We start from the raw sequence: 19,065 nt of genomic DNA, 5'->3' as shown, positions 1-19,065 counted from the left end.
GAAGAGACTGCTCTCAAAACCGCGTCAGCAAAACATACCACCGTACCAATGCATTAACTCGTATAATTCCTGACATTATGGAAACAGGGGACAAGCAAGAACTTGTTGATTTTGACTCTTGCAGCACTAAGTGAATCCATGTGGAATTCAAGTCTCAGTGTTCATTGTGTTGACAAATACAATATACAATGATGAATACTGATCTCTCTTTGCAGTCATCAAGCCTCAGAGTGTTACAGTAGTTTAATAATAGACAATGCACTCCTTTTGTAGAGACAGGGAGTCTCTTGTGTGCACAAAATTATGTACATATCCTCCTAGTCTTTTGGGAGAAAGAAAATTGGGAAATTCAGTGATGGTAATCCCTTGTATCAATCTAAGAACAGTCACGGGCAATTTCAAGGGAAATGCGAACAGATTTAGAATGTGGGGAATACTCTCCTGCCTGTAAATAAAGATGTCAACAGGAGAACACGAATCAGGTCTAAATGAACTAAAGATTTGAAAGTGAAGATGTGAAACACCCACACAATGTTCTGTAGAGATATGTATCACTATGTGAAAGCTGATCTTTCTCTCTGGACCCAAACCCGTAGTTCAAATTTCCACCTCTTGCCACCTTCAATATGATCACAACATACCAAGCAAATCACATTCTGCTTCAGTAAACGGACTCAATATTTATCAGACATGGACGTCGCACCACAAAAGTAAGTACAGCTCTGTTAACCAAAATGAGTTATCACTCATAAAGTCCTGTAGCAGGCAATTGGTTGAGCTTAGCATATTATCAGATACAATCACTAAAGGACATTATACACCAGTGCTGGAAGGTATTTTGATTGATTATATTTTCAACTGTAGCGACACTTGCATCATGAATTTTTTTCAAACTGAGAACAAATTTTAGTGTGGGTGAGATGTATTTTTTACCTCAGCATTATGTCTTGCTAAGACTGTATGGTGTGTACTCACTGCTTCCTAAATAGTTGATCATTCTACGTAGTTCCCTAGCAGGAATGGATAATGAGAAAGATAGCTGCAGTGTGTAGAGATGGAGGGGGACTGCTACCACTTTGCATCAATTTAGTGAATAGTCCTGCTACCACTAGCACATTGGAATACAACAGATATTCAAGCCTTAATAGTAACTCCTTGTCAGTCAGCTGGGTAGTGCAGTTAAGTGTTAGAAATGTAACTTTATCTAACTGGCATCTTTGTCATCTTCACCAGTTCCTGCTACTTGCTGTATCAGGCACTCTCTTGTTGCAACAAAAAAAATAGTTTTCATATCTATAATGCCTTAACAAAATCTTGTAACACACAATAATGTTGTTGTACAAAATTGCACATTAAGTCACGCCAAAGCCTTAATCAAAGAAGTGCTTTTAAGGAGAACTATTGTATAAGAGGAGAGGAGGAGCAGTAGTGAGACATTAGAGTACAAGGAGAGTGCCACAAATCAGTGAATTTATTCAAATATTGCATTATCTAATTGCTTAAAATGATGAATCTGGATAATATAGAATGATGTAAGTTGGAGCCAAATCTGCAGATTTCCAGTCCAAGTATTCATTGCAGAATCTATGCCTCAAGCTTGGGAACTTGCCATCGGAGGACTACTTCTGCAGACTATCTATGGATTAATAATACCCTTTGAGGTGTGCTGTAACCCACTCAGCCAAGCACTGTGCAAAGGCAGAATGCAGACTCCTTCAGCATTGTCTCACACTGCACACGAGCTAGTAAAATGCCAAAATTCAAGAACTTTGAGCCTAAATTCCTGTATCAAACAGCTGAAGGAACCATCAACCTGGAATAATCTCCATTATGTAGTAGATGCCTGGAGTGCAGAACATGTCCTTGAATGAGCTGACCTGAGTTTAACCTGACCACTAACTGATGGTTAGCTTGGCGCACTGCTGGTGCTTGTATTGTCCAAGAAGCATCTGGGTATTTGCCACAATACTTTGGGGTTCTGCAGATTTTATTGTTTTGCAGTGGAGTTATTGAGGGTGACGGGAATGAACCAGTGAAAGGGTTACTGTACAACCAAAGGCTGAATTATGGTGTATTATTATTATCTGTTTTGATTACACTTGTTCAAAGTATCTTGGCATTTATGAAAAGGAGGTTGGAATGTAAAAGCAACAGTTACATAAGCTGACTTCTGATTCATTTACATTTGAAATATTTAGTCTCTAAATGGAAACAATCCCTTAAAGGGACCATATAAGGATCAACTATGTTCCCTGACTACTGCTATCTATCAAATATTGGGATTTATGATCAAGTTTGGTTTGTTATGTAACTTGCCATTTCATTTCTTTGAAGTATTTAGGCCTATAAGCGACAAATTAAAAGTCAGTAAAAGGCTCTGTTGTATTTTTGTGAAGTTTATACTGCTTGAATGCCAGCTACAAAGACTTCAATAGATCTGACTCAAATACAAATTTGCTACAATGTGTTACTTTCTTTCCTGTAACATTGTCACTGATAACATAAGGGAAAGCTGAGGAATTTAGCACGCTGCATTCAGTTTTAAATATGAGGACTAATCCTTGTGTTTGCTTCAAACTGGTAATAGATCCCATGCTGATGTGCAGCGTGCTAATGAGCGACACAGACTGTTGATCAAAGCCAGATTTGATCCTAGTTTGTGCTTTATGGGCTAATCCCAACCAGAAGTACTTGATTGGAATGTAGAATGAGGGGTGACTTTATTTGAAATATACAAGATTCTTAGGGAGATTGACAGGGTAGATGCAGAACATTTGTTTCCATTTCTGGGAGAGTCTACGACCAGATGACACAAACACCAAATAAGGGGTTGTCTACTTATAGCAGAGATGAGGAGGAATTTCTTCTCTCAGGGCTTAGTGAATCTGTGTAAATCTTTATTGTCAAGGCTAGGTTTTTAATTACATTAAAGGCCGAGTTAGCTTTTAAAAACTAAGTGACTGAACGATTATAGGAAATAGGCAACAAAATGGAGCTGGGGATTATCAGATCAGCCATGATCTTATGGAATCTCACCGATTTTCTGAATGGTCTATTTCTGCTCCTTAGTCTTATGGCCTTACGGAATGGATGCCGCAGGCTGAGGAATAAATCTTGTACGTATGAATATGTCTTACATAGGAGCAGAGGTTTAAGATGAGAGGGGAAGATTTAAAGGGGACCTAAGGGGTAACCTTTTCACACAGAGAGTGGTGCTAGTATGGAATGAACTGCCAGAGGAAGTATGGAGACTAGTATAATCAGAACATTTGGAAGGCATCTGGATGGGTTTATGAATAGGAAGGGTTTAGAGAGATATGGGCCAAATGCTGACAAATGGGACTAGGTTAATTTAGGATATCTGGTTGGCATGGACAAGTTGGACCGAAGGATCTGTTTTCGTGCTGTACAGCTCTATGCGTCAGTCTTTCAGCCTCTTGAGCCTGCTCTACCATTTAATGAGATCATAGCTGATCTCCTAACTCCATATGCCTGCATTTGGCCCATATCTCTTAATATTTTGTGCACATTAGTGCTTTTGTTTTAAAAAATGCAATAATAGTTTGGGGACACTGCAAAAGTAAGTTGCTGAAATTTTTCATTTATAATTAGCATATTTACAAAGAACCATTTTCAAGACATAATTTAGTTGACTCACATTTTGATATATTCCATCCCTTTAAATCATTTCAGTCTCACAAATCCTGTGCAATCCTGAGGGAGCACAGCATTGTTGGGAGTTTCATTTGAATGAAATATTAAACCAGTACACTGTCTGCACTCTTAGGTGAACAAAAAAGATCCCATCACATGTTTTCAAAAGGAGTAGCGGTGTTATCTCCTTGCCAATATTGATTCTTCAATTATCATCACTAAGGCAGTTTGTTTAAGACTCTCCAACAATTTTGTTCGAATTGCGGGAAGCTGCTTGGTATAATAATATATATTCCAATGGTGGGGCCAACAACTGAACTCTTTCTGTGTCAGAAAGCATAAGGTTATTATAGTTCTCCATCTGTACTGCATTTTCAAATAACTGCTGCCACTTCAGCCTTAACTAGTGGGGTTCTGGGTGGTCAGGTCAAGCAACCTGGTGAGAGTAATATAACTATAGTAATGATCAGTTTACCAGGACTCAAGAAGGACAGCAGCTAAGGGAGGTCTTTGGAAAACTAGAGAGTTAATATTCTTCAGGCTCCTCCTCTTTCAGAACGCCAAAAGTGATTACTAATTTATCTCAGCCTGCCAACCTGCACATTCCTGGACATAATGGGGCAACTTAGCATCACTAATCCACCTAAACTGCAAATCTTTGGACTGTGGGAGGAAACAAGAGCACCTGGTGGAAGCCCACATAGGCAAAGGGAGAACATGCAAACTCCACACAGACAGTTGCCCAAAGTTAGAATTGTACCCATGGCCTGGCACTGTGAGACACCAAGCCACTGTGCCGCTCCTTTCATTGCCGTGGATGTTGCTGGCAATGTCAGGAGCCCCCTGCTCTCAGCAAGGTGTTTGCAGCCTCCAAGATGGCAGCCATCTTCCTTTGCCGCCTGTATCTGACAGGCAGCCCCTGCCTTCTAATGTGCTTGATAACTCGAATTGGGCACCAAACTCACCCCTTGGGAATTAGGCTAAGTTAACAAAAATAGCATTCCAAAATTTAAGATTTCTAAGTTATCTCCCCTGTTAAGATTTGGGGTCTGGATTTAGAAGTTATTCAGCTGTTGGATTCCTGGCCCACAATTAAAAGGCTATCCAGGAGATAAAGGGGAGAGTCTAGTAAAACTTTAGCCCCTATCCTTTTCATGTATTATTTCCAGTACTGTTAAGTATGCAATATGCTTAAAGCAAAATGAACTGAATGTTTTTTAACACAATCTTCGATACATGATGTATCGTGATATATGGACAAACTCCCACACTCTGGGACAGAGGATCGTGTCAGATTTTGGATTTTTCTGGATTTTTTGATTACCCACCACTAGATTTGTTTTGTATTAGTAGAGCTATGGACTGTAACTTTGAACAGTACACCTCACGGCAGCATATTTTAGAATGGAGGAATGTTAATTCACAATTTGTTTTTTGGGGGTTTGGAGCTTATACCTGAACTTTTCTGACCGCCTCTCTGGTTTGATGCTTAATATCACTGAAGCCACATCCCATAGCAACAGTATGCAAGATCATTTCACCAAACCAATGCTGGAAAAATGTAATTTCTGGGTCTAGTATGAATATAAGGTTTTTATTACCCCTTTCAAATCACTTTTATTTGAATTACTATCATTTTCTATTGATCAAAAAGGGAGAAAAGTTGAGCTTACTAACATCACATTTATTTGATGCTAATAACCATCTCACATCGAACAGGGTAAATGACATTATCTTCCTGAGGGCAAGATATAATCCTATTAATACAAACCTTGAGTGAGTTTTACCTTTCGTTACAGTTCCAGACAGGATACCTCAAACCTAATTGTGTCAGATTTAGGATTTTTCCGGATTTTTTGATTATCCACCACCAAATTGGCTCCTCCTCGGTGGTTCACTTGCCCCCTTGGTTGGTCACAACAGTGATTTAATTAGTTTTCAAAGGAACCTTTCCCTTATTGATATCTTTCTCCCAGAGCAAAGCAAACTTATGTTTTACAAGGAGCTAATTTAATCAGGCTTCTTGAATTAACAAAGAGAGTGAGTTTAGTAATTACTACATGCAAGAAGAAATAGTCACACAACACAGAGGTTAGAAATAAGAAGTGAGACCAAAAGGATAAAAGTTTAAAGAAAAAGGTACAAGGGACTGTTTGTGAATAGTAAATACTTGCAGTGGATGTTACTGGTAGCATTGACATTGGTCAGGGAACAATCAATTTTAAAATTGACTTCATAGGTAATTAAAACTCTTTTGTCATGATTTCTGTCATAAGTGCAGGGGTGTTTAAATGGCTTTTCTCAGAGGTGTGACTCTGAAGGCACACTAGGCCATATGCTATAATGTTGGGGCACTAATACACAGACAAGGATTGCTTTTAACTCACGTCCCTGCATACTCTTGAAGAGAAAAAGAATGGAAATATGTTTCCATCCAGACTACTGCTTCTTTATCATCATGTTCATAGTTGGAGTTTCCCCCAGGAGATTACAAGACCAGTTTGTAATGTGTTTTCTCCTTTTGAAGTTTCTTTGACACTTCAACAGGTGGGACATTCCACTGTAACTCCCTCCAGGATATCACCGAATTTACATCCAAAGTCACCCTTTGGCTGTATGCCCTTTATTTGAAAAAAAGTACATTGTACTTGAAGTTTGATGTACCCATATGTGACCCCATGTCAATATCTACGATTATGACAATAATGAGATTAAAAGCTGAGTCATATAGTTACACTTAATACAGAGGAAACCACATACACGCCGGGCATTATACCAACAAATGCTTAGAGAATAAAATTTCCAGCATCATAACAAAACAACTATTGATAATGGTAATTTAGGATATGCTGAAAATAGTTTCAATAAGCTTCTTGTACTAAATATGATTCCCTCTTTTGGAATTCCTCAAGCTCTGCCAAAACTTAGCAAAAAACTCCAGAAAATGCATTTTTTAAACTCTTGTAAGTAATCTCTTTTGCAAATGTTCCAATTGTGCAACAAGTAATTCTTCAGGCTTCATAAAGTCCACTTTACCCACAAATACATTTATAGAAACACGGTTCCTCCGAGTGTGTGCAGTAAACATGAACATCTGCCAGGCCTCTGTGGCTATGTGTTACCTTAATTCCTCTGGAGGGTCTTGGGTTAGAATTCAGTCCTTGAATAATCTCCAGGGCCATCTGCATTCTCTGCATGGGTTTTGCCAGTTCTTAGCTGGACAAAGATGTTGCTGTAAAGCAGCAGAAATCTCCTGACATGTAAGAAGAGCTAGTGTGAGAAGCAATGTTTCTGTGAAGCAGCATCCTTCCACCTCCCCAAAAGAAAAAATGACTCAGACAAAAGCCATCTACGGCCCAGCCAATCCCAAAGAAAAATGAAATCTGCCAGGGCAAAACATTGGAGAGACAAATGTTAAAAACTGTGTTGAATAATACTCTTTTCCAATCATTTCTCAGGCCATTTTAATTGGACTACAGTAACAAAGCAATTTTTGGAGAGGATCTGATACTGAAACATGGCCTACGCAGCAAACCACTTTAGGTATAGGGAGGTGAGCTGAACTGGCAAACGCCTTTGAAATATTTAAAACTGGCCTTTCTTAATGTGTGAGTTCTTTCGGTAAGGTTTGGTGGATTAAACCTTGTAAATAGTGTGGGTTTTTCATATAATGATGTATGTCAATGGAAGAAGGTTGGATGACTGATCAATACAGTATCAAATAAATCTAATGACATTTCCGAATTCCTACACTACCCTTCAAAAAGCATTTGATTGAAAAGTGCTTTTGGGTGTCAGGTGGTTGTGAAACCTGCTGCAGAATGGCATTTCTTCATGCAGCTGTGAGACAGCTCTGAGTTTTTTTTATGTTACAGAACTTTATATAAATTAAACTAGTTTTTGTGCACCCCTGATTTTCAGCACTCTGCCATTATCAGCTGGATCTTTAGCTGCATAAAAGCTGGGACAAAATAAAATAGAAGTTAAGTTGACCTTGTCAGATCTATCATCCAGTTCTTCTACTTATGACACCATTGACCATATCCCTCAGACCTGTGTAAGATTCCACTGTAGAATCAATTTGGATAGAAGTAACAAGCAGTGAAGATAAGAAGTCACTTGTTGGAATAGTAATGGGCCTTCTAGCAGTTAAAATTTTGTAGGGCTGATATACAAGAAGAAATAGTACAGGCTTAAGTGAAAGCGATAGCGATAAGTACGGATATTTTAACCTACATTTAGTTTGGACAAATCAGATTGGCAGAGGCTGCATGGAGGTTAAGTTTATAATGTATTTTTCATACAGTTTCTTAATGCTGGAGGTATCGGATCCAAATTATCCTCCAGCAAACCATCAATTAAATACTGCTATTTTACAAACATGACCCACCTTTGATAATTCTAAGGAAGGTGCAAAGCAAATATTTTGAACCTGGAAAGGAGCTATTAAAGCAAATCCATCCCCCTGAATTGATCTTTGACAAGGTTATGCTTTATAACATCTGAATTCCTCACATTCTTACACATGAAAAACTATCTTTTAGAAACCTTTGAAAAAGTTTATATCACAGTGCTCTCCCATTTGTGCACCATTTTGGTTTTACTGAGTTGGCCTGTTTGTTCATAAGCAAGAAATTTTGTCTTGGGTAACCAGATAACAGTGTTTGACCAATTTGGTAATCGGCTTAGTTGGTGTCATAATGCATTACCTCTGACAGTCTTAGTCATCTACAGAACCAATGCATTAGTCAATTGGCTATCCTTTTACATTTGAAGATTTTGAGCAGGAGAAATTTAATAGTGACCTGCCACTGTTACAGTGTTACAGACTTACATCAGTTCTCTGGGGACAGGCAGCACTGCAGTTCTCCATCAACCCATATTCTCAGTTAGTATCTTTATGGACAGTACAGGTATTGATCTACATCATTGCTTGTCTTTGTGAATTGATACAAGTCTGCATAGTAAAACTAGAAACAGTGTTATGAGGACAAATCTCATCCTCCGACATGTTGTGTGACCTAGAATTGCAAGTGCAATTCTAATTTACTTTTGATAACACTAGTTCTTGTCCTTCTCAACGAAGGATGAAATCATGAATGCAGCAGTTCTTCCAAAGACAAATTTCCTTGGTATTTTGGCACTCAACAAGCAGAAGCAACTTTGTTGGCATTGATACATATTCATGGTGAAAGGCAATCTCACATCTAAGCTATGTTCTACAGGATGAGGTAGCTAGAGCCAGACAGCCAGTGGGATGAAGGAGCTCCACTTCAAGGATATTTTTAAATGTGTTGCGAAGGCTTTAAACATTAATTAATGCACTAGCTGACGACAGAAGAAAGTAATTGCGTCATCTGTGGCCCAGTGTGTGCCACCACAATGATCAGCTGCTAGAAGTTTTTGACAACAGGTGCCAACATTGAAAACAACAATCCACAGCTACACCTCAAAACCACTTCATTTGCCTCACTTGTGGCTGAATCTGATTCTCATGAATTTGTCTGTGAAATTGCACCACATGAAGCATCTGATTTCTCACATTTCCATCGTTTCGTGAAGATGGAAAGATGCCAGTGGTCAAGTTCTTGTTTTTAAGATGCAAGTGTATATACTATCTTCTAACTCTTCAGTATTTGTCTTGTTGTTTTTGTGTTTTTTTTATTTCTTCAAGAGATATGAGCATTATTAGCATGGCCAGCAATATTTGCCCATCCCTAATTGCCGTTCAAAAGTTTGAAAAACAAATCAGCCAAACCATCTATTCTGCAAAGAATTCTCGGATGTGACATATTTAGCTCAGGAATGAAGTAGACGTGTACTCATTTTAGTTTCTGGTACAACTCATTTCTGGTTAACTTCAACATGTGTTATAACTTAGTGCTAATTTATATGACTACAAATAGTTCTCAATCAATTGGATAAACTTCATTTTTAAATGACTGTGTTTTATTGGAATCCTATTTATTATCTCCTTAGGGCCAAGTTTCCATATAGGCTTTTGGTATATCAAATCGTGGAATATGAATTTATGTGTGTGGCTTGAAATTGAAAGGCAGTACATTAAAAAGATCATTGCTGTTTTCATTTCATGTTTTACAGAAGTTCATAAATCACCAAAAAAAAATTAAATTTTCAAGTATTTTTTGGATGAGTATGATATTAATTCATTTTTAAACTGAAGAAGCAATTTGTAAAAGTTGAAGGTCAAGTTCTTCTAAAGATATCAGTTCTACACATAAGAAAAAATTAAAATGGCATAAAGACATCTAATATAAAGTATCATTTATAGCTGCAGTTTAATAATCAACGAATCTGATTTTTGAAATTCATCATTTTGCATTGTGCTAGCAATATTGAACCTCAATAACACAGTAAAAATTGCTTGAGTTTCAGAAATTGTATTTGTCTGGAATGCATTAGCATCTCAAGATAAATGCGTCTAAAAGTCATAGCTGAAGTCCTGCAGGCTTTCAGTAAAGAAGGCAATTTCTTCCATTTCCACAATGAATGTAGGTTTGGTTGAGGGCTTCTCAGTCTATGCGTCATACTGGCCCTTGGGAAAATGAGTGATAATCAGAAACGCCGTTACATGCACAATGAGCAAATTACAGAAAACATTAAAATTTTCACATACATTTGATCAGATTACTCAGACTTTTTTTATTTTGTTTTGCCCAGACTCAAACACTCCAATGTGCCTCGAGAGTCTGATGAAACTCATTCAGAATCTTTGTGACAGAAAACTGAACATTTATAGCTTTCCAGTCTGATTGTTTTTCACACATGGTTTCCTCAGATCTGTCTCAACTAAGTACCGAACAGTTGCACATATTACATTTTGGTGTAAATGGAAAGCCACTTTAACCAGAAACAGTTTCATTCTGTGTGTATACAGTTATGAAGATATGAAATATGGACAGCTGATTTTCAAACTCCGTCATCTGACTTTCATGAACTAAAATCAATTTAAAATGGGATCAAATCACAACTTGAAATGCAACAATTACTTTAACACAGGTTAGCCAAACTTCATAGAATAAAAGAAAGTGTCTGAACTGACGTGAACATTTTATCAAAAGTCATGAAAATTAGCCCACACATTCAAGCATGAAAAGGTCCTCAGCCCCTATTTTGAATTACACTTGAATGATAAGTTTCACATATTGGAGATGGTAGACATGACTTGCATTTATAAAGCTTGAAATCTATTAACCCAAACACAGAAATACATAAGCCAGCCATAAGTGCTACCTGTGCCTCTCGAGGAAGAAAAGTGTCTCAGAACAGAACTGATTGGAGAGAAACATCTGGGCAGCATGAACTTATAAGAATCCCTGCAAATGTGGAAGCAGACCATTTAACCCATCGAGCCCATACCATGCCTTTGATGAACTCCCCACCCAGATCAACCACCCTGTCCTATTCCAGCAACCCCTGCATTTGCCATGGCTAATCCACCTCACCTGCACACCCTGGGACACCATGGACAATTTAGCACAGCCAGTCCACCTAACCTGCACATCTTTGGGCTATGGGAGGGAACCAGATCACCCAGAGGAAACCCCGCAGACACGAGAAAAATGTGCAAACTCCAGACAGAGAGTAACCCAAGTGTGGAATCAAACCTGGGTGCCTGACACTGTGAGGCAGCAGTGCTAACCATTGAGCCATTGTGCCATCTCATGCTACCACTGATGGTTGAAGAAAACAACTAAACTTCAATTAAAATCTCACAGCCCAAGTTCACTCTAAAGACTTTAAATTGTTTATTCCTTCATTTTTTTTGTAACATATACTATCCCTTTATAACATTGTACTTTAGTGTGTATGTCTGCCTTCACATCTGTGTAGTTTTTCTCAGAATTAGCACATATTGAAATTATCCTTTCTTCCACTCAATACATCTTTGTTGTTCCATATTGCCATATTTGAAATTCATTTACTATATTTTAATTGTATAGAGGTATAGCCTCACATTAAAAAGATCACAAATCTTTGTTGCAGCCTGCAGAAAGGTTGCAAAAGGGGAGCTGATTCACCCCTACACGCTTGGTTGTAACATTACTTATTTAGTAAATCATCGCACTTGTGGGTGGAAAGTGGTTTTGAGTATTAGAGAAAGATAGAGGATGGAAGATTTAATCAAATTTCTGACAAACATAAGAATAATAAGGTAGCAATATAAAAGGATTTTAACTATCCAAATGTTAGCCAGGAGACTTTAAGTGTGCAATATGTGGAGGAGAAATATTCTTAAATTATATCTGTGGGAATGTTTCTTACACAGGGCGTAGAAAGCCCAACAAAGGAGGGACCACTTCTGGAGCTAGTATTCAGAAATGATCCTAGGCAGGTGGAAGGTATATCAATACTAGGGATGGACAAGGAATGTTGGGCAGCCAGCAAAACAAAAATCAGGGAGCATTTTGGACATAGTGCCCACAGCTCAGTCAGGCTGAGGATAGTTACATAGATAGATAAATATGGGCAAGGCTAATTTATCTAAAATACAGTTTGGTCCAAATAAGGTGTAACTGGGAGTAGCTACCTTGCAAATCTAGTTAAGAGCAGTGGGAGGCATTCAAGGAAGAAACAGCAAGATTGCAAGTCAAGAGATAGTAGGAACTGCAGATGCTGGAGAATCTGAGATATCAAGGTGTAGAGCTGGATGAACACAGCGGGCCAAGCAGCATCAGAGGAGCAGGAAAGCTGACGTTTCGGGCCTAGACCCTTCTTCAGAAAGGGTCTATGCCCGAAATGTCAGCTTTCCTGCTCCTCTGATGCTGCTTGGCCTGTTGTGTTCATCCAGTTCTACACTTTGTTATCTCAGAATACGAGTCAAAAATGGTCCTGCTCATACAAAGGGTGGGGTTAAGACTAGAGAATGATGGATGACAAGAGGCATAAAGGTTATAATTTTAAAAAAAGACAGCAGCTCATGAGAAATGGTGAGAACTCAATATGGCAGAGTCCCTAAAGGAATAAAGTAGGCACAGGGCAAACTTGAAAATGAAACCAGAAATGTTAAGAGTTTGCATGAGAAAGCATTGGCAGATAGAAAAAAAACACCCAAAGAGGACTCTTAAATATGAAAAAAAACCAAAAGTATAACTAGGGAAAGAGCATGGCCCATTAGAGACTATAGAGGTCAGAGAGAGGAGCAGAACTTCCTCAAGGCGACCATACCTGGAAGACAGGTAGCAGTGAGTTAAATACTAAATAAAAACCAAAAGTGTTGCGGGTGCTGAAAATTAGAAGCAAAAGCAGAAATTGCTGAAACGGCTCAGCAGATTTCTGTAGAGAAATCAGAGTTAATTTTTCACTTCCTCACTGGACCGAAATGTCGATTTCCAGCATCCACATTTTTTTGGGCTTTTATTGACGGCAATAAAGATAAGCTGTGTGGACCAGGAAGACTTAGGTACTTTTCTGACTGAGTGCTTTGCATCAATCTTCATGTTTCAAATGCATAGATATCAGGGGTGGAGGACTGAAACATTGTATATAAGGTTTCACAGCCTTAGAAGTGGATAAAACTGCAGAGCTGGATGAGATGTATCCCAGGCTGTAGGGGGAAACAAGGGAGGAGATATCAGGGGCTCTGACTGTAATTTTCCAATCTTCTCTGACCACAGGTGTGGTGCCAGAGGACTGGACGATTGCTAATATTGCCCAGGTATTTAAAAAGGAAGGAAGGAATAGACAAGGAATATACAGGACAATCAGCCTAACCTTAGTGTCAAGAATTTATTGGAAAAAATTCTGACGGACAGAATATACCTGCACTTGGAGAGACATGGTTTAATTAGGAATAGTCAGCATAAGTTTGTCAAGGAAAAGTAGTGTTTGAAAAATTTGATCAATTTAAGGAGATAATCTGGAGCTTTGATGCGGATTATGCTTTTGATTTTGTCCACGTGAACTTTAGCAAGACTTTTGATAAGATCCTGCATGTCAGACTGATCAAGAAAGTAAGAGCCCTTGGGATCCAAGGCAAAGTAGCACATTGGGTCTGAAGTTAGCTGAGAGACAGGAAGCAGAGGTGATGGTAGATGAATGTTTTTGTGATGGGAAGTCTTCTAGTGGTGTTTCATAGCGCTTGGTGCAAGGTCCCTTGCTGTTTGTGATGTACATTAACGATTTTCGCTTGAATGTAGGGGCTATTTTCAAGAAGTTCATGGATGATATGGAAATAGTTAGAGAGGTAAATTGTAAGGCAGACAGTAAATAGTGAGGAGGATATCAATGGACTTGTCAGGCAGGTAGAGTACTGGCAAACAGAATTCAAAATGGAACAATGGGAGGTGATGAACTTGGGCAGTTTTCTCAATGCAAGGGATTGCAGTATGAATGGTGGGACCTTAAACGATACTGAAGATCATAGGGACATTGCTGTGAAGAATCAGTCAGATAATGACTAGCACAAACATTTGGTGACCTGCAGCCACCAGGTACCTGGTCTGATACAGAAGGCCAGAATTGATGCCATTTAGTTTCTTGGAGAATGGGAGGTAAATTGCAAATGGTTTATAAATAAGGCAAGGTGAGGTTTTTAAAACGCATGGCAGAAAGCTAATGGCAACTAAATGGAAAGATTCGGAAGCTACCATTTAGGTTTAAGGGGAAATATCACAAAACCCGTTCCTGACATCAGAATTTTGATGTTTTCATTCTTTCTGTATTTTGCGATCCTTCTCACCATTGTCCATGCTATACCAGAGAGGGGCAAATTCTATTTTCTTTTGCCTTTTAGAAATGTGGTTAATTTAGGTCTACCATAAAAAATAAGGAAATCACTTTTATTTATATATTTCATCCCACAACTTCAAAATGGATTGATGAGTTGATACTGTAATGAAGTGTACATTTCTTTTATAGTTACCAATCTCCAAGCCGAGAAGTGTCAAAATTGACTATAGGTCAAGATGAGTAGCTAGGGAAATCTAACAACAATGTTCCCTGAGGGACTATCAGAGTAGAATCGCTACAGCCTGTGAGCAGGCCATTCGGCCCATTGAGCCTACACTGACCCTCCAAAGAAAATCCCTGCATATCCCATGGCTAACCCATCTAGTCTGCACATCTGTGGACATAGTAGGCAATTTAGCTTGGCCAATCCACCTTACCTGCACATCTGTGGACAGTGGGCGGAAATTGGAGCGCCCAGCAGAAACAGGGAGAATGTGCAAACTCCAGGTCCCTAGTACTGTGAGATAGTAGTCCTAACCACTGACCTACCATTCAGCCTTTATGTTATGTTCTTAATCTTCAAAATAGCACCTTTGGATTGGAGGCCAGGTGACTCCATTTGTTAAAACTAATTATTTCAAATTTTGTTGTGTCTTTTTCATTTTTGGTGGTAGTTTGCATTCATTGAGATTCATTCAATGCTATTTAAGAAATGTGGGAAAGAAAAACTAAAAAACTATAGGCTAGTTAACATAACATCAGTGGTTAGGAAATTAATAGAATCAAGAATTAAAGACTGAGAAACTTAACACCTTGAAAATTTTCAACTGACCAGATGGTCAGCTTGGTATGTTCTGTCTGAAAAGCTGAATGAGATTTTTGAAGAGCTAATGAAAGCAGTGGATTTGGAATGACTTATGGACATCCAGAAGACATTTGTTGAAGACCCTCATGCAAAACTACCAGCTAAAATTAAAATTCATGGAACTGAAGGCCTATTATTAACCAGGTTTAGAAATAGGCTGAAGGGCAGGAGATAGAGGGTATGGATAATGGACAGTGCCAGGATATGACTGGTGGTGTCCTGCAAGATCTATTTTGGGTCCGCAACAATTTATGAATGACTTAAATGATGGTTTAGAAGGTCATGTGTTTAATAATAAAATTATATACTTAGTAATAATACTATTATAATAATAGTTTAATCATGCATTTATTATTGAATCAATGATGGGCAGGCTATTGAAGTGCAATGGAATCATCACAGGGAAATGGATATGGTAGATACTGAGAAATTATTGACACTGAAACAGTAGTTTCTGGAAAAGCTGAGCAGGACTGGCAGCATCTGTGAAGAAAAAAATCAGTTAATGTTCTGGGTCCAGTGACCCTTCCTCAGAGCTATTGGCACTGGCTGGGGAGTGGAAGACTAAAGGGTCCTAGTTAAATATTAAAAGTAAACCTTTTGAAATAGTTTTTAAGAAATATTTCTACATATAAAGGTGGTTGAAGATTAAAACCTTTCACTTGAATGGCGAATGATGTCAGATTAATTTTAAGTTGATGTATCAGCCCTGATCTCATTGAATGACAGAATGTTTCAATTGGTGAAATTACTTACGTCTGTTCTTGCGTTCCTAGAAATCGCTCCTTTCTTGGCTTACAGCAGCTTTATTGTAAAAATATACTCAACAGGTGTTGTCATACTTCAACACATGTATTCTCTTGCACAGGCTGATAAATATCTCCCAACATCCTCAGGGTAAGCCTGTGGAAAAAGCAAGTATGTGCAGCCCTTCCATTTGCACAGGAACAGAGGGACACCTCGCCTGCCACTCCACAATTGCATGGCATGGGCACGCTGACCACTGGCAAATTACTTGTGACAATGAGTTGATTGTCTTTAAGGGGCCATTATTTGACAATTAAGGGCCTTAATTGGGCCAAGAATGAGTGAGCCACGTGACACCGGCATTGCTGCTGATAATATATCAGTGGAGGTGAGTAGGTGACAGGAATAGCAACCTCCCATGACCCCACATAATTTGACAACCCTCCTCCTGGTGGGAAGATGGGTGTTGGTGGACGGTGGAGGGGGGAGAGGGAGGAAGGATAATTAGTATTAAAAATTTGGTAACTCAGTAAAAACTGGCAGGTCACTTCGGAGCAAAGGTTAGAATGCTAAACATTCTTGGGTTACACCTTGTCTGTTATTATTCCTGCTAGCGCCGAGCGAGAAGAGTTGATCAGAAGAGAGTTTCCTGCAATTACCTACCAGGGTACCATAGGCTGTAACTGGAAACTGCTCTGCCAGATTACCATGTCAATGTGCCTGTGAAGGTTGTACCTCCTTAATGAAATGGAGACAGCAGATTCTCAGTAGCATCACCAAGTATGTAAATGCCTGACTAACCTTGACACTGCACAGTCACCCATGACTAGGGCTCACACATGCAAGGACAGTGATAATGACTTGAATCTTGACCGCACATCTTTGCAGGCAAAAACAATAGGGGAAGACAAATCTCCTTTCTGGCTCATCGCACAGAACTACCTCATCCTTCAGTAACCATGTAACAAGGCATCAGGTTCTGCCAATCAGACCCTTGTCTGTCCTGTTTCCCTTCATTTTTGCCTGTTACTTCTTAAACCTCTGCCACTTGTTAATGCCTTTTGAGGCTCTCCAAAGGCTTTCTAAGCTTACATACAATCACTGTGACTGTCGTCTTTAATAGACATACTCCCTTTCGTAATCAAGATTGCAGTCTAATGAGTCTAAAGGTGAATGATTAGCCCAACAAGTTTTTACCAGACAGCTGCATGTCAGTGGTTCTGAAACTTCCAAAAAGAACTTAGATTAATTCCTCCCAATGTTAAACTAATACAAATCAGACACAAACCATTACTAATCAGAATCTGGAAATGTATCAATTGGGCACCAGCTCGATGCAGAATGCTCTGAAGAGCATTAAACATGGAATACCTCACCAGATGAGGTATTCATGCTTTAAACATAATAAAAATGCTATTTTCAACTCAAACTTCAATCACAAAACATTGGCAAAACAAGTTAGGAATCAAAAACTTTAGAAACTGAAGTCATCCAACCAACCCCTTAGACCTGCTCCACCACATAATTAGACTATTGTAGTGGTTTAAATAAAGTTAGCCAGGTGGACCTCATAGAATGAGTTCCCTATTTGGGACTGTTAATCTGTCCAATCAGGGAGCCCTGGCTGACAGACATAAACAAGCGTGGCAGAGGTCACTCTGAGGGAACTGGATCAGTATCAAGGACTTGCCACATCGAAATAAATTGTAACACAATGACAGGAGATCAGCCTCTGTGGAATTATTTCAATGTGGAGAGAAAAGCATGTATTGTATGTATTTACTGAATGTATTCACTCACAACAGTCGCCTTTGAGTTGGACAGGCATTTCAGGCATCATGCCATTATTTGGGAAGCTTGACTCATTTAATCTTGCTATCAAAGGCTGGGCCCAGTTTGTGAAAATAATACATTAATTTTCTGGGCAAATAACATGGGAGCAGATGAAAAGCAATGAGTAAATTGCCTGACAGGTTGTGGATGCACAGCTTTTTGTGTTATCAGGAGCGTAGCTTTCTCCGAAGCACCAGATACTAAAACTTTTCAAGAGTTGTCAGATTTAGTGAAGGAATATTACGACCCCAAGTTTTCTCAAATTTTGAGATGCTATTGGTTTTGCTCGAGAACTTGAGAACCAGGAGAATCTGTATCAGGATTTTGACTGGATTAAGGTGACCAACAGAAACATGTAACTTTGGTTTAACTCTAAATGAGATGCCAAGAGACTGTTTGTATGGTATGGAGGATTAATGATGTAATCATCTAAAAGCATGTACTAGCTGAAGCCCAACTGGACTTCAAGGAGGCATAACAGCTGGCTTTATCATTAGAAAATGCAGCGAATGGAATATATGAGTTACAGGGCATTCTGATGGAAGTGGACACCGTCATTGACTGAGCTTGGCCACTTTAGTGATGGCAATTGTGTAGCATCACGAAAGACATCTTCTCAACAGAGGGACCTTAGGTCGGCCCACAGCAAAACCCAAAAGCAAATCTAAACCTTGGCCAAATGGCTAAAATTTCCTTAAGGATCCAGGCTAGAAAGCCGTTGTGGTTGTTGCTTGTACATGGACTCAGGACAACAAAAGGGTCCAGCTAGACCTACATGGAGTAAGAGAACTCATTGGCTGATATTCAGGAGAGTACATACTCTGGAAAGCCCACTTACATCTGGTTTGGAACAGGGGTTTATCAATATCCAAATCAGAACCAATCAAAATAAATGTCTGGTCACATGGTCACCCGATTCCAATAGGGATTAGTACTGGAGCGGCATTTTCTGCGATCACAGAGCTTCTCTTTAACTAAATTCGCTCTGAATTCCAATCCCTGAGTTTGCACAAGACCTCAGCTGGACTGAGAACTTATACTGGGAACATTCACAAATGAAGGGTACAACTTTGGTTCTAGTCTCTCTTGAGAGGCCGTTGGTTTAGTTACCACTGTTTGGCATAAAAGGCTCGGGGGCAACCTTGATGGGATGAAATTCGTTAAGAAAAATTTACCTTGATTGGTTTAACATTTTTTGATTAGGAAGTGGCTGCCTGAGTGAAGTAGCAGATGTATCGACCTTCCTCCCACTGGCAGCTGCACCACTGGTGGTA

The 19,065-nt window shown here is 39.1% G+C and overlaps 1 long non-coding RNA gene across 1 annotated transcript in view; it reads right to left on the bottom strand.

The window, feature by feature from the left end:
* LOC125460444 (uncharacterized) overlaps positions 1-6,962 on the bottom strand; it is a 270,244-nt gene extending 263,282 nt beyond the window's left edge. The window contains exon 1 of the long non-coding RNA XR_007249259.2: positions 6,777-6,962. This is a non-coding gene — a long non-coding RNA (uncharacterized LOC125460444). The remainder of the gene's footprint in view (positions 1-6,776) is intronic.
* Positions 6,963-19,065: the final 12,103 nt, after the last annotated feature.

The sequence above is a fragment of the Stegostoma tigrinum genome, chromosome 11, assembly GCF_030684315.1.
Source record: "Stegostoma tigrinum isolate sSteTig4 chromosome 11, sSteTig4.hap1, whole genome shotgun sequence".
In the NCBI taxonomy this organism is placed as follows: Eukaryota; Metazoa; Chordata; class Chondrichthyes; order Orectolobiformes; family Stegostomatidae; genus Stegostoma; species Stegostoma tigrinum.
The sequence above is the reverse complement of the archived record's forward strand: the minus strand, read 5'-3'. Positions and strand labels throughout refer to the sequence as shown.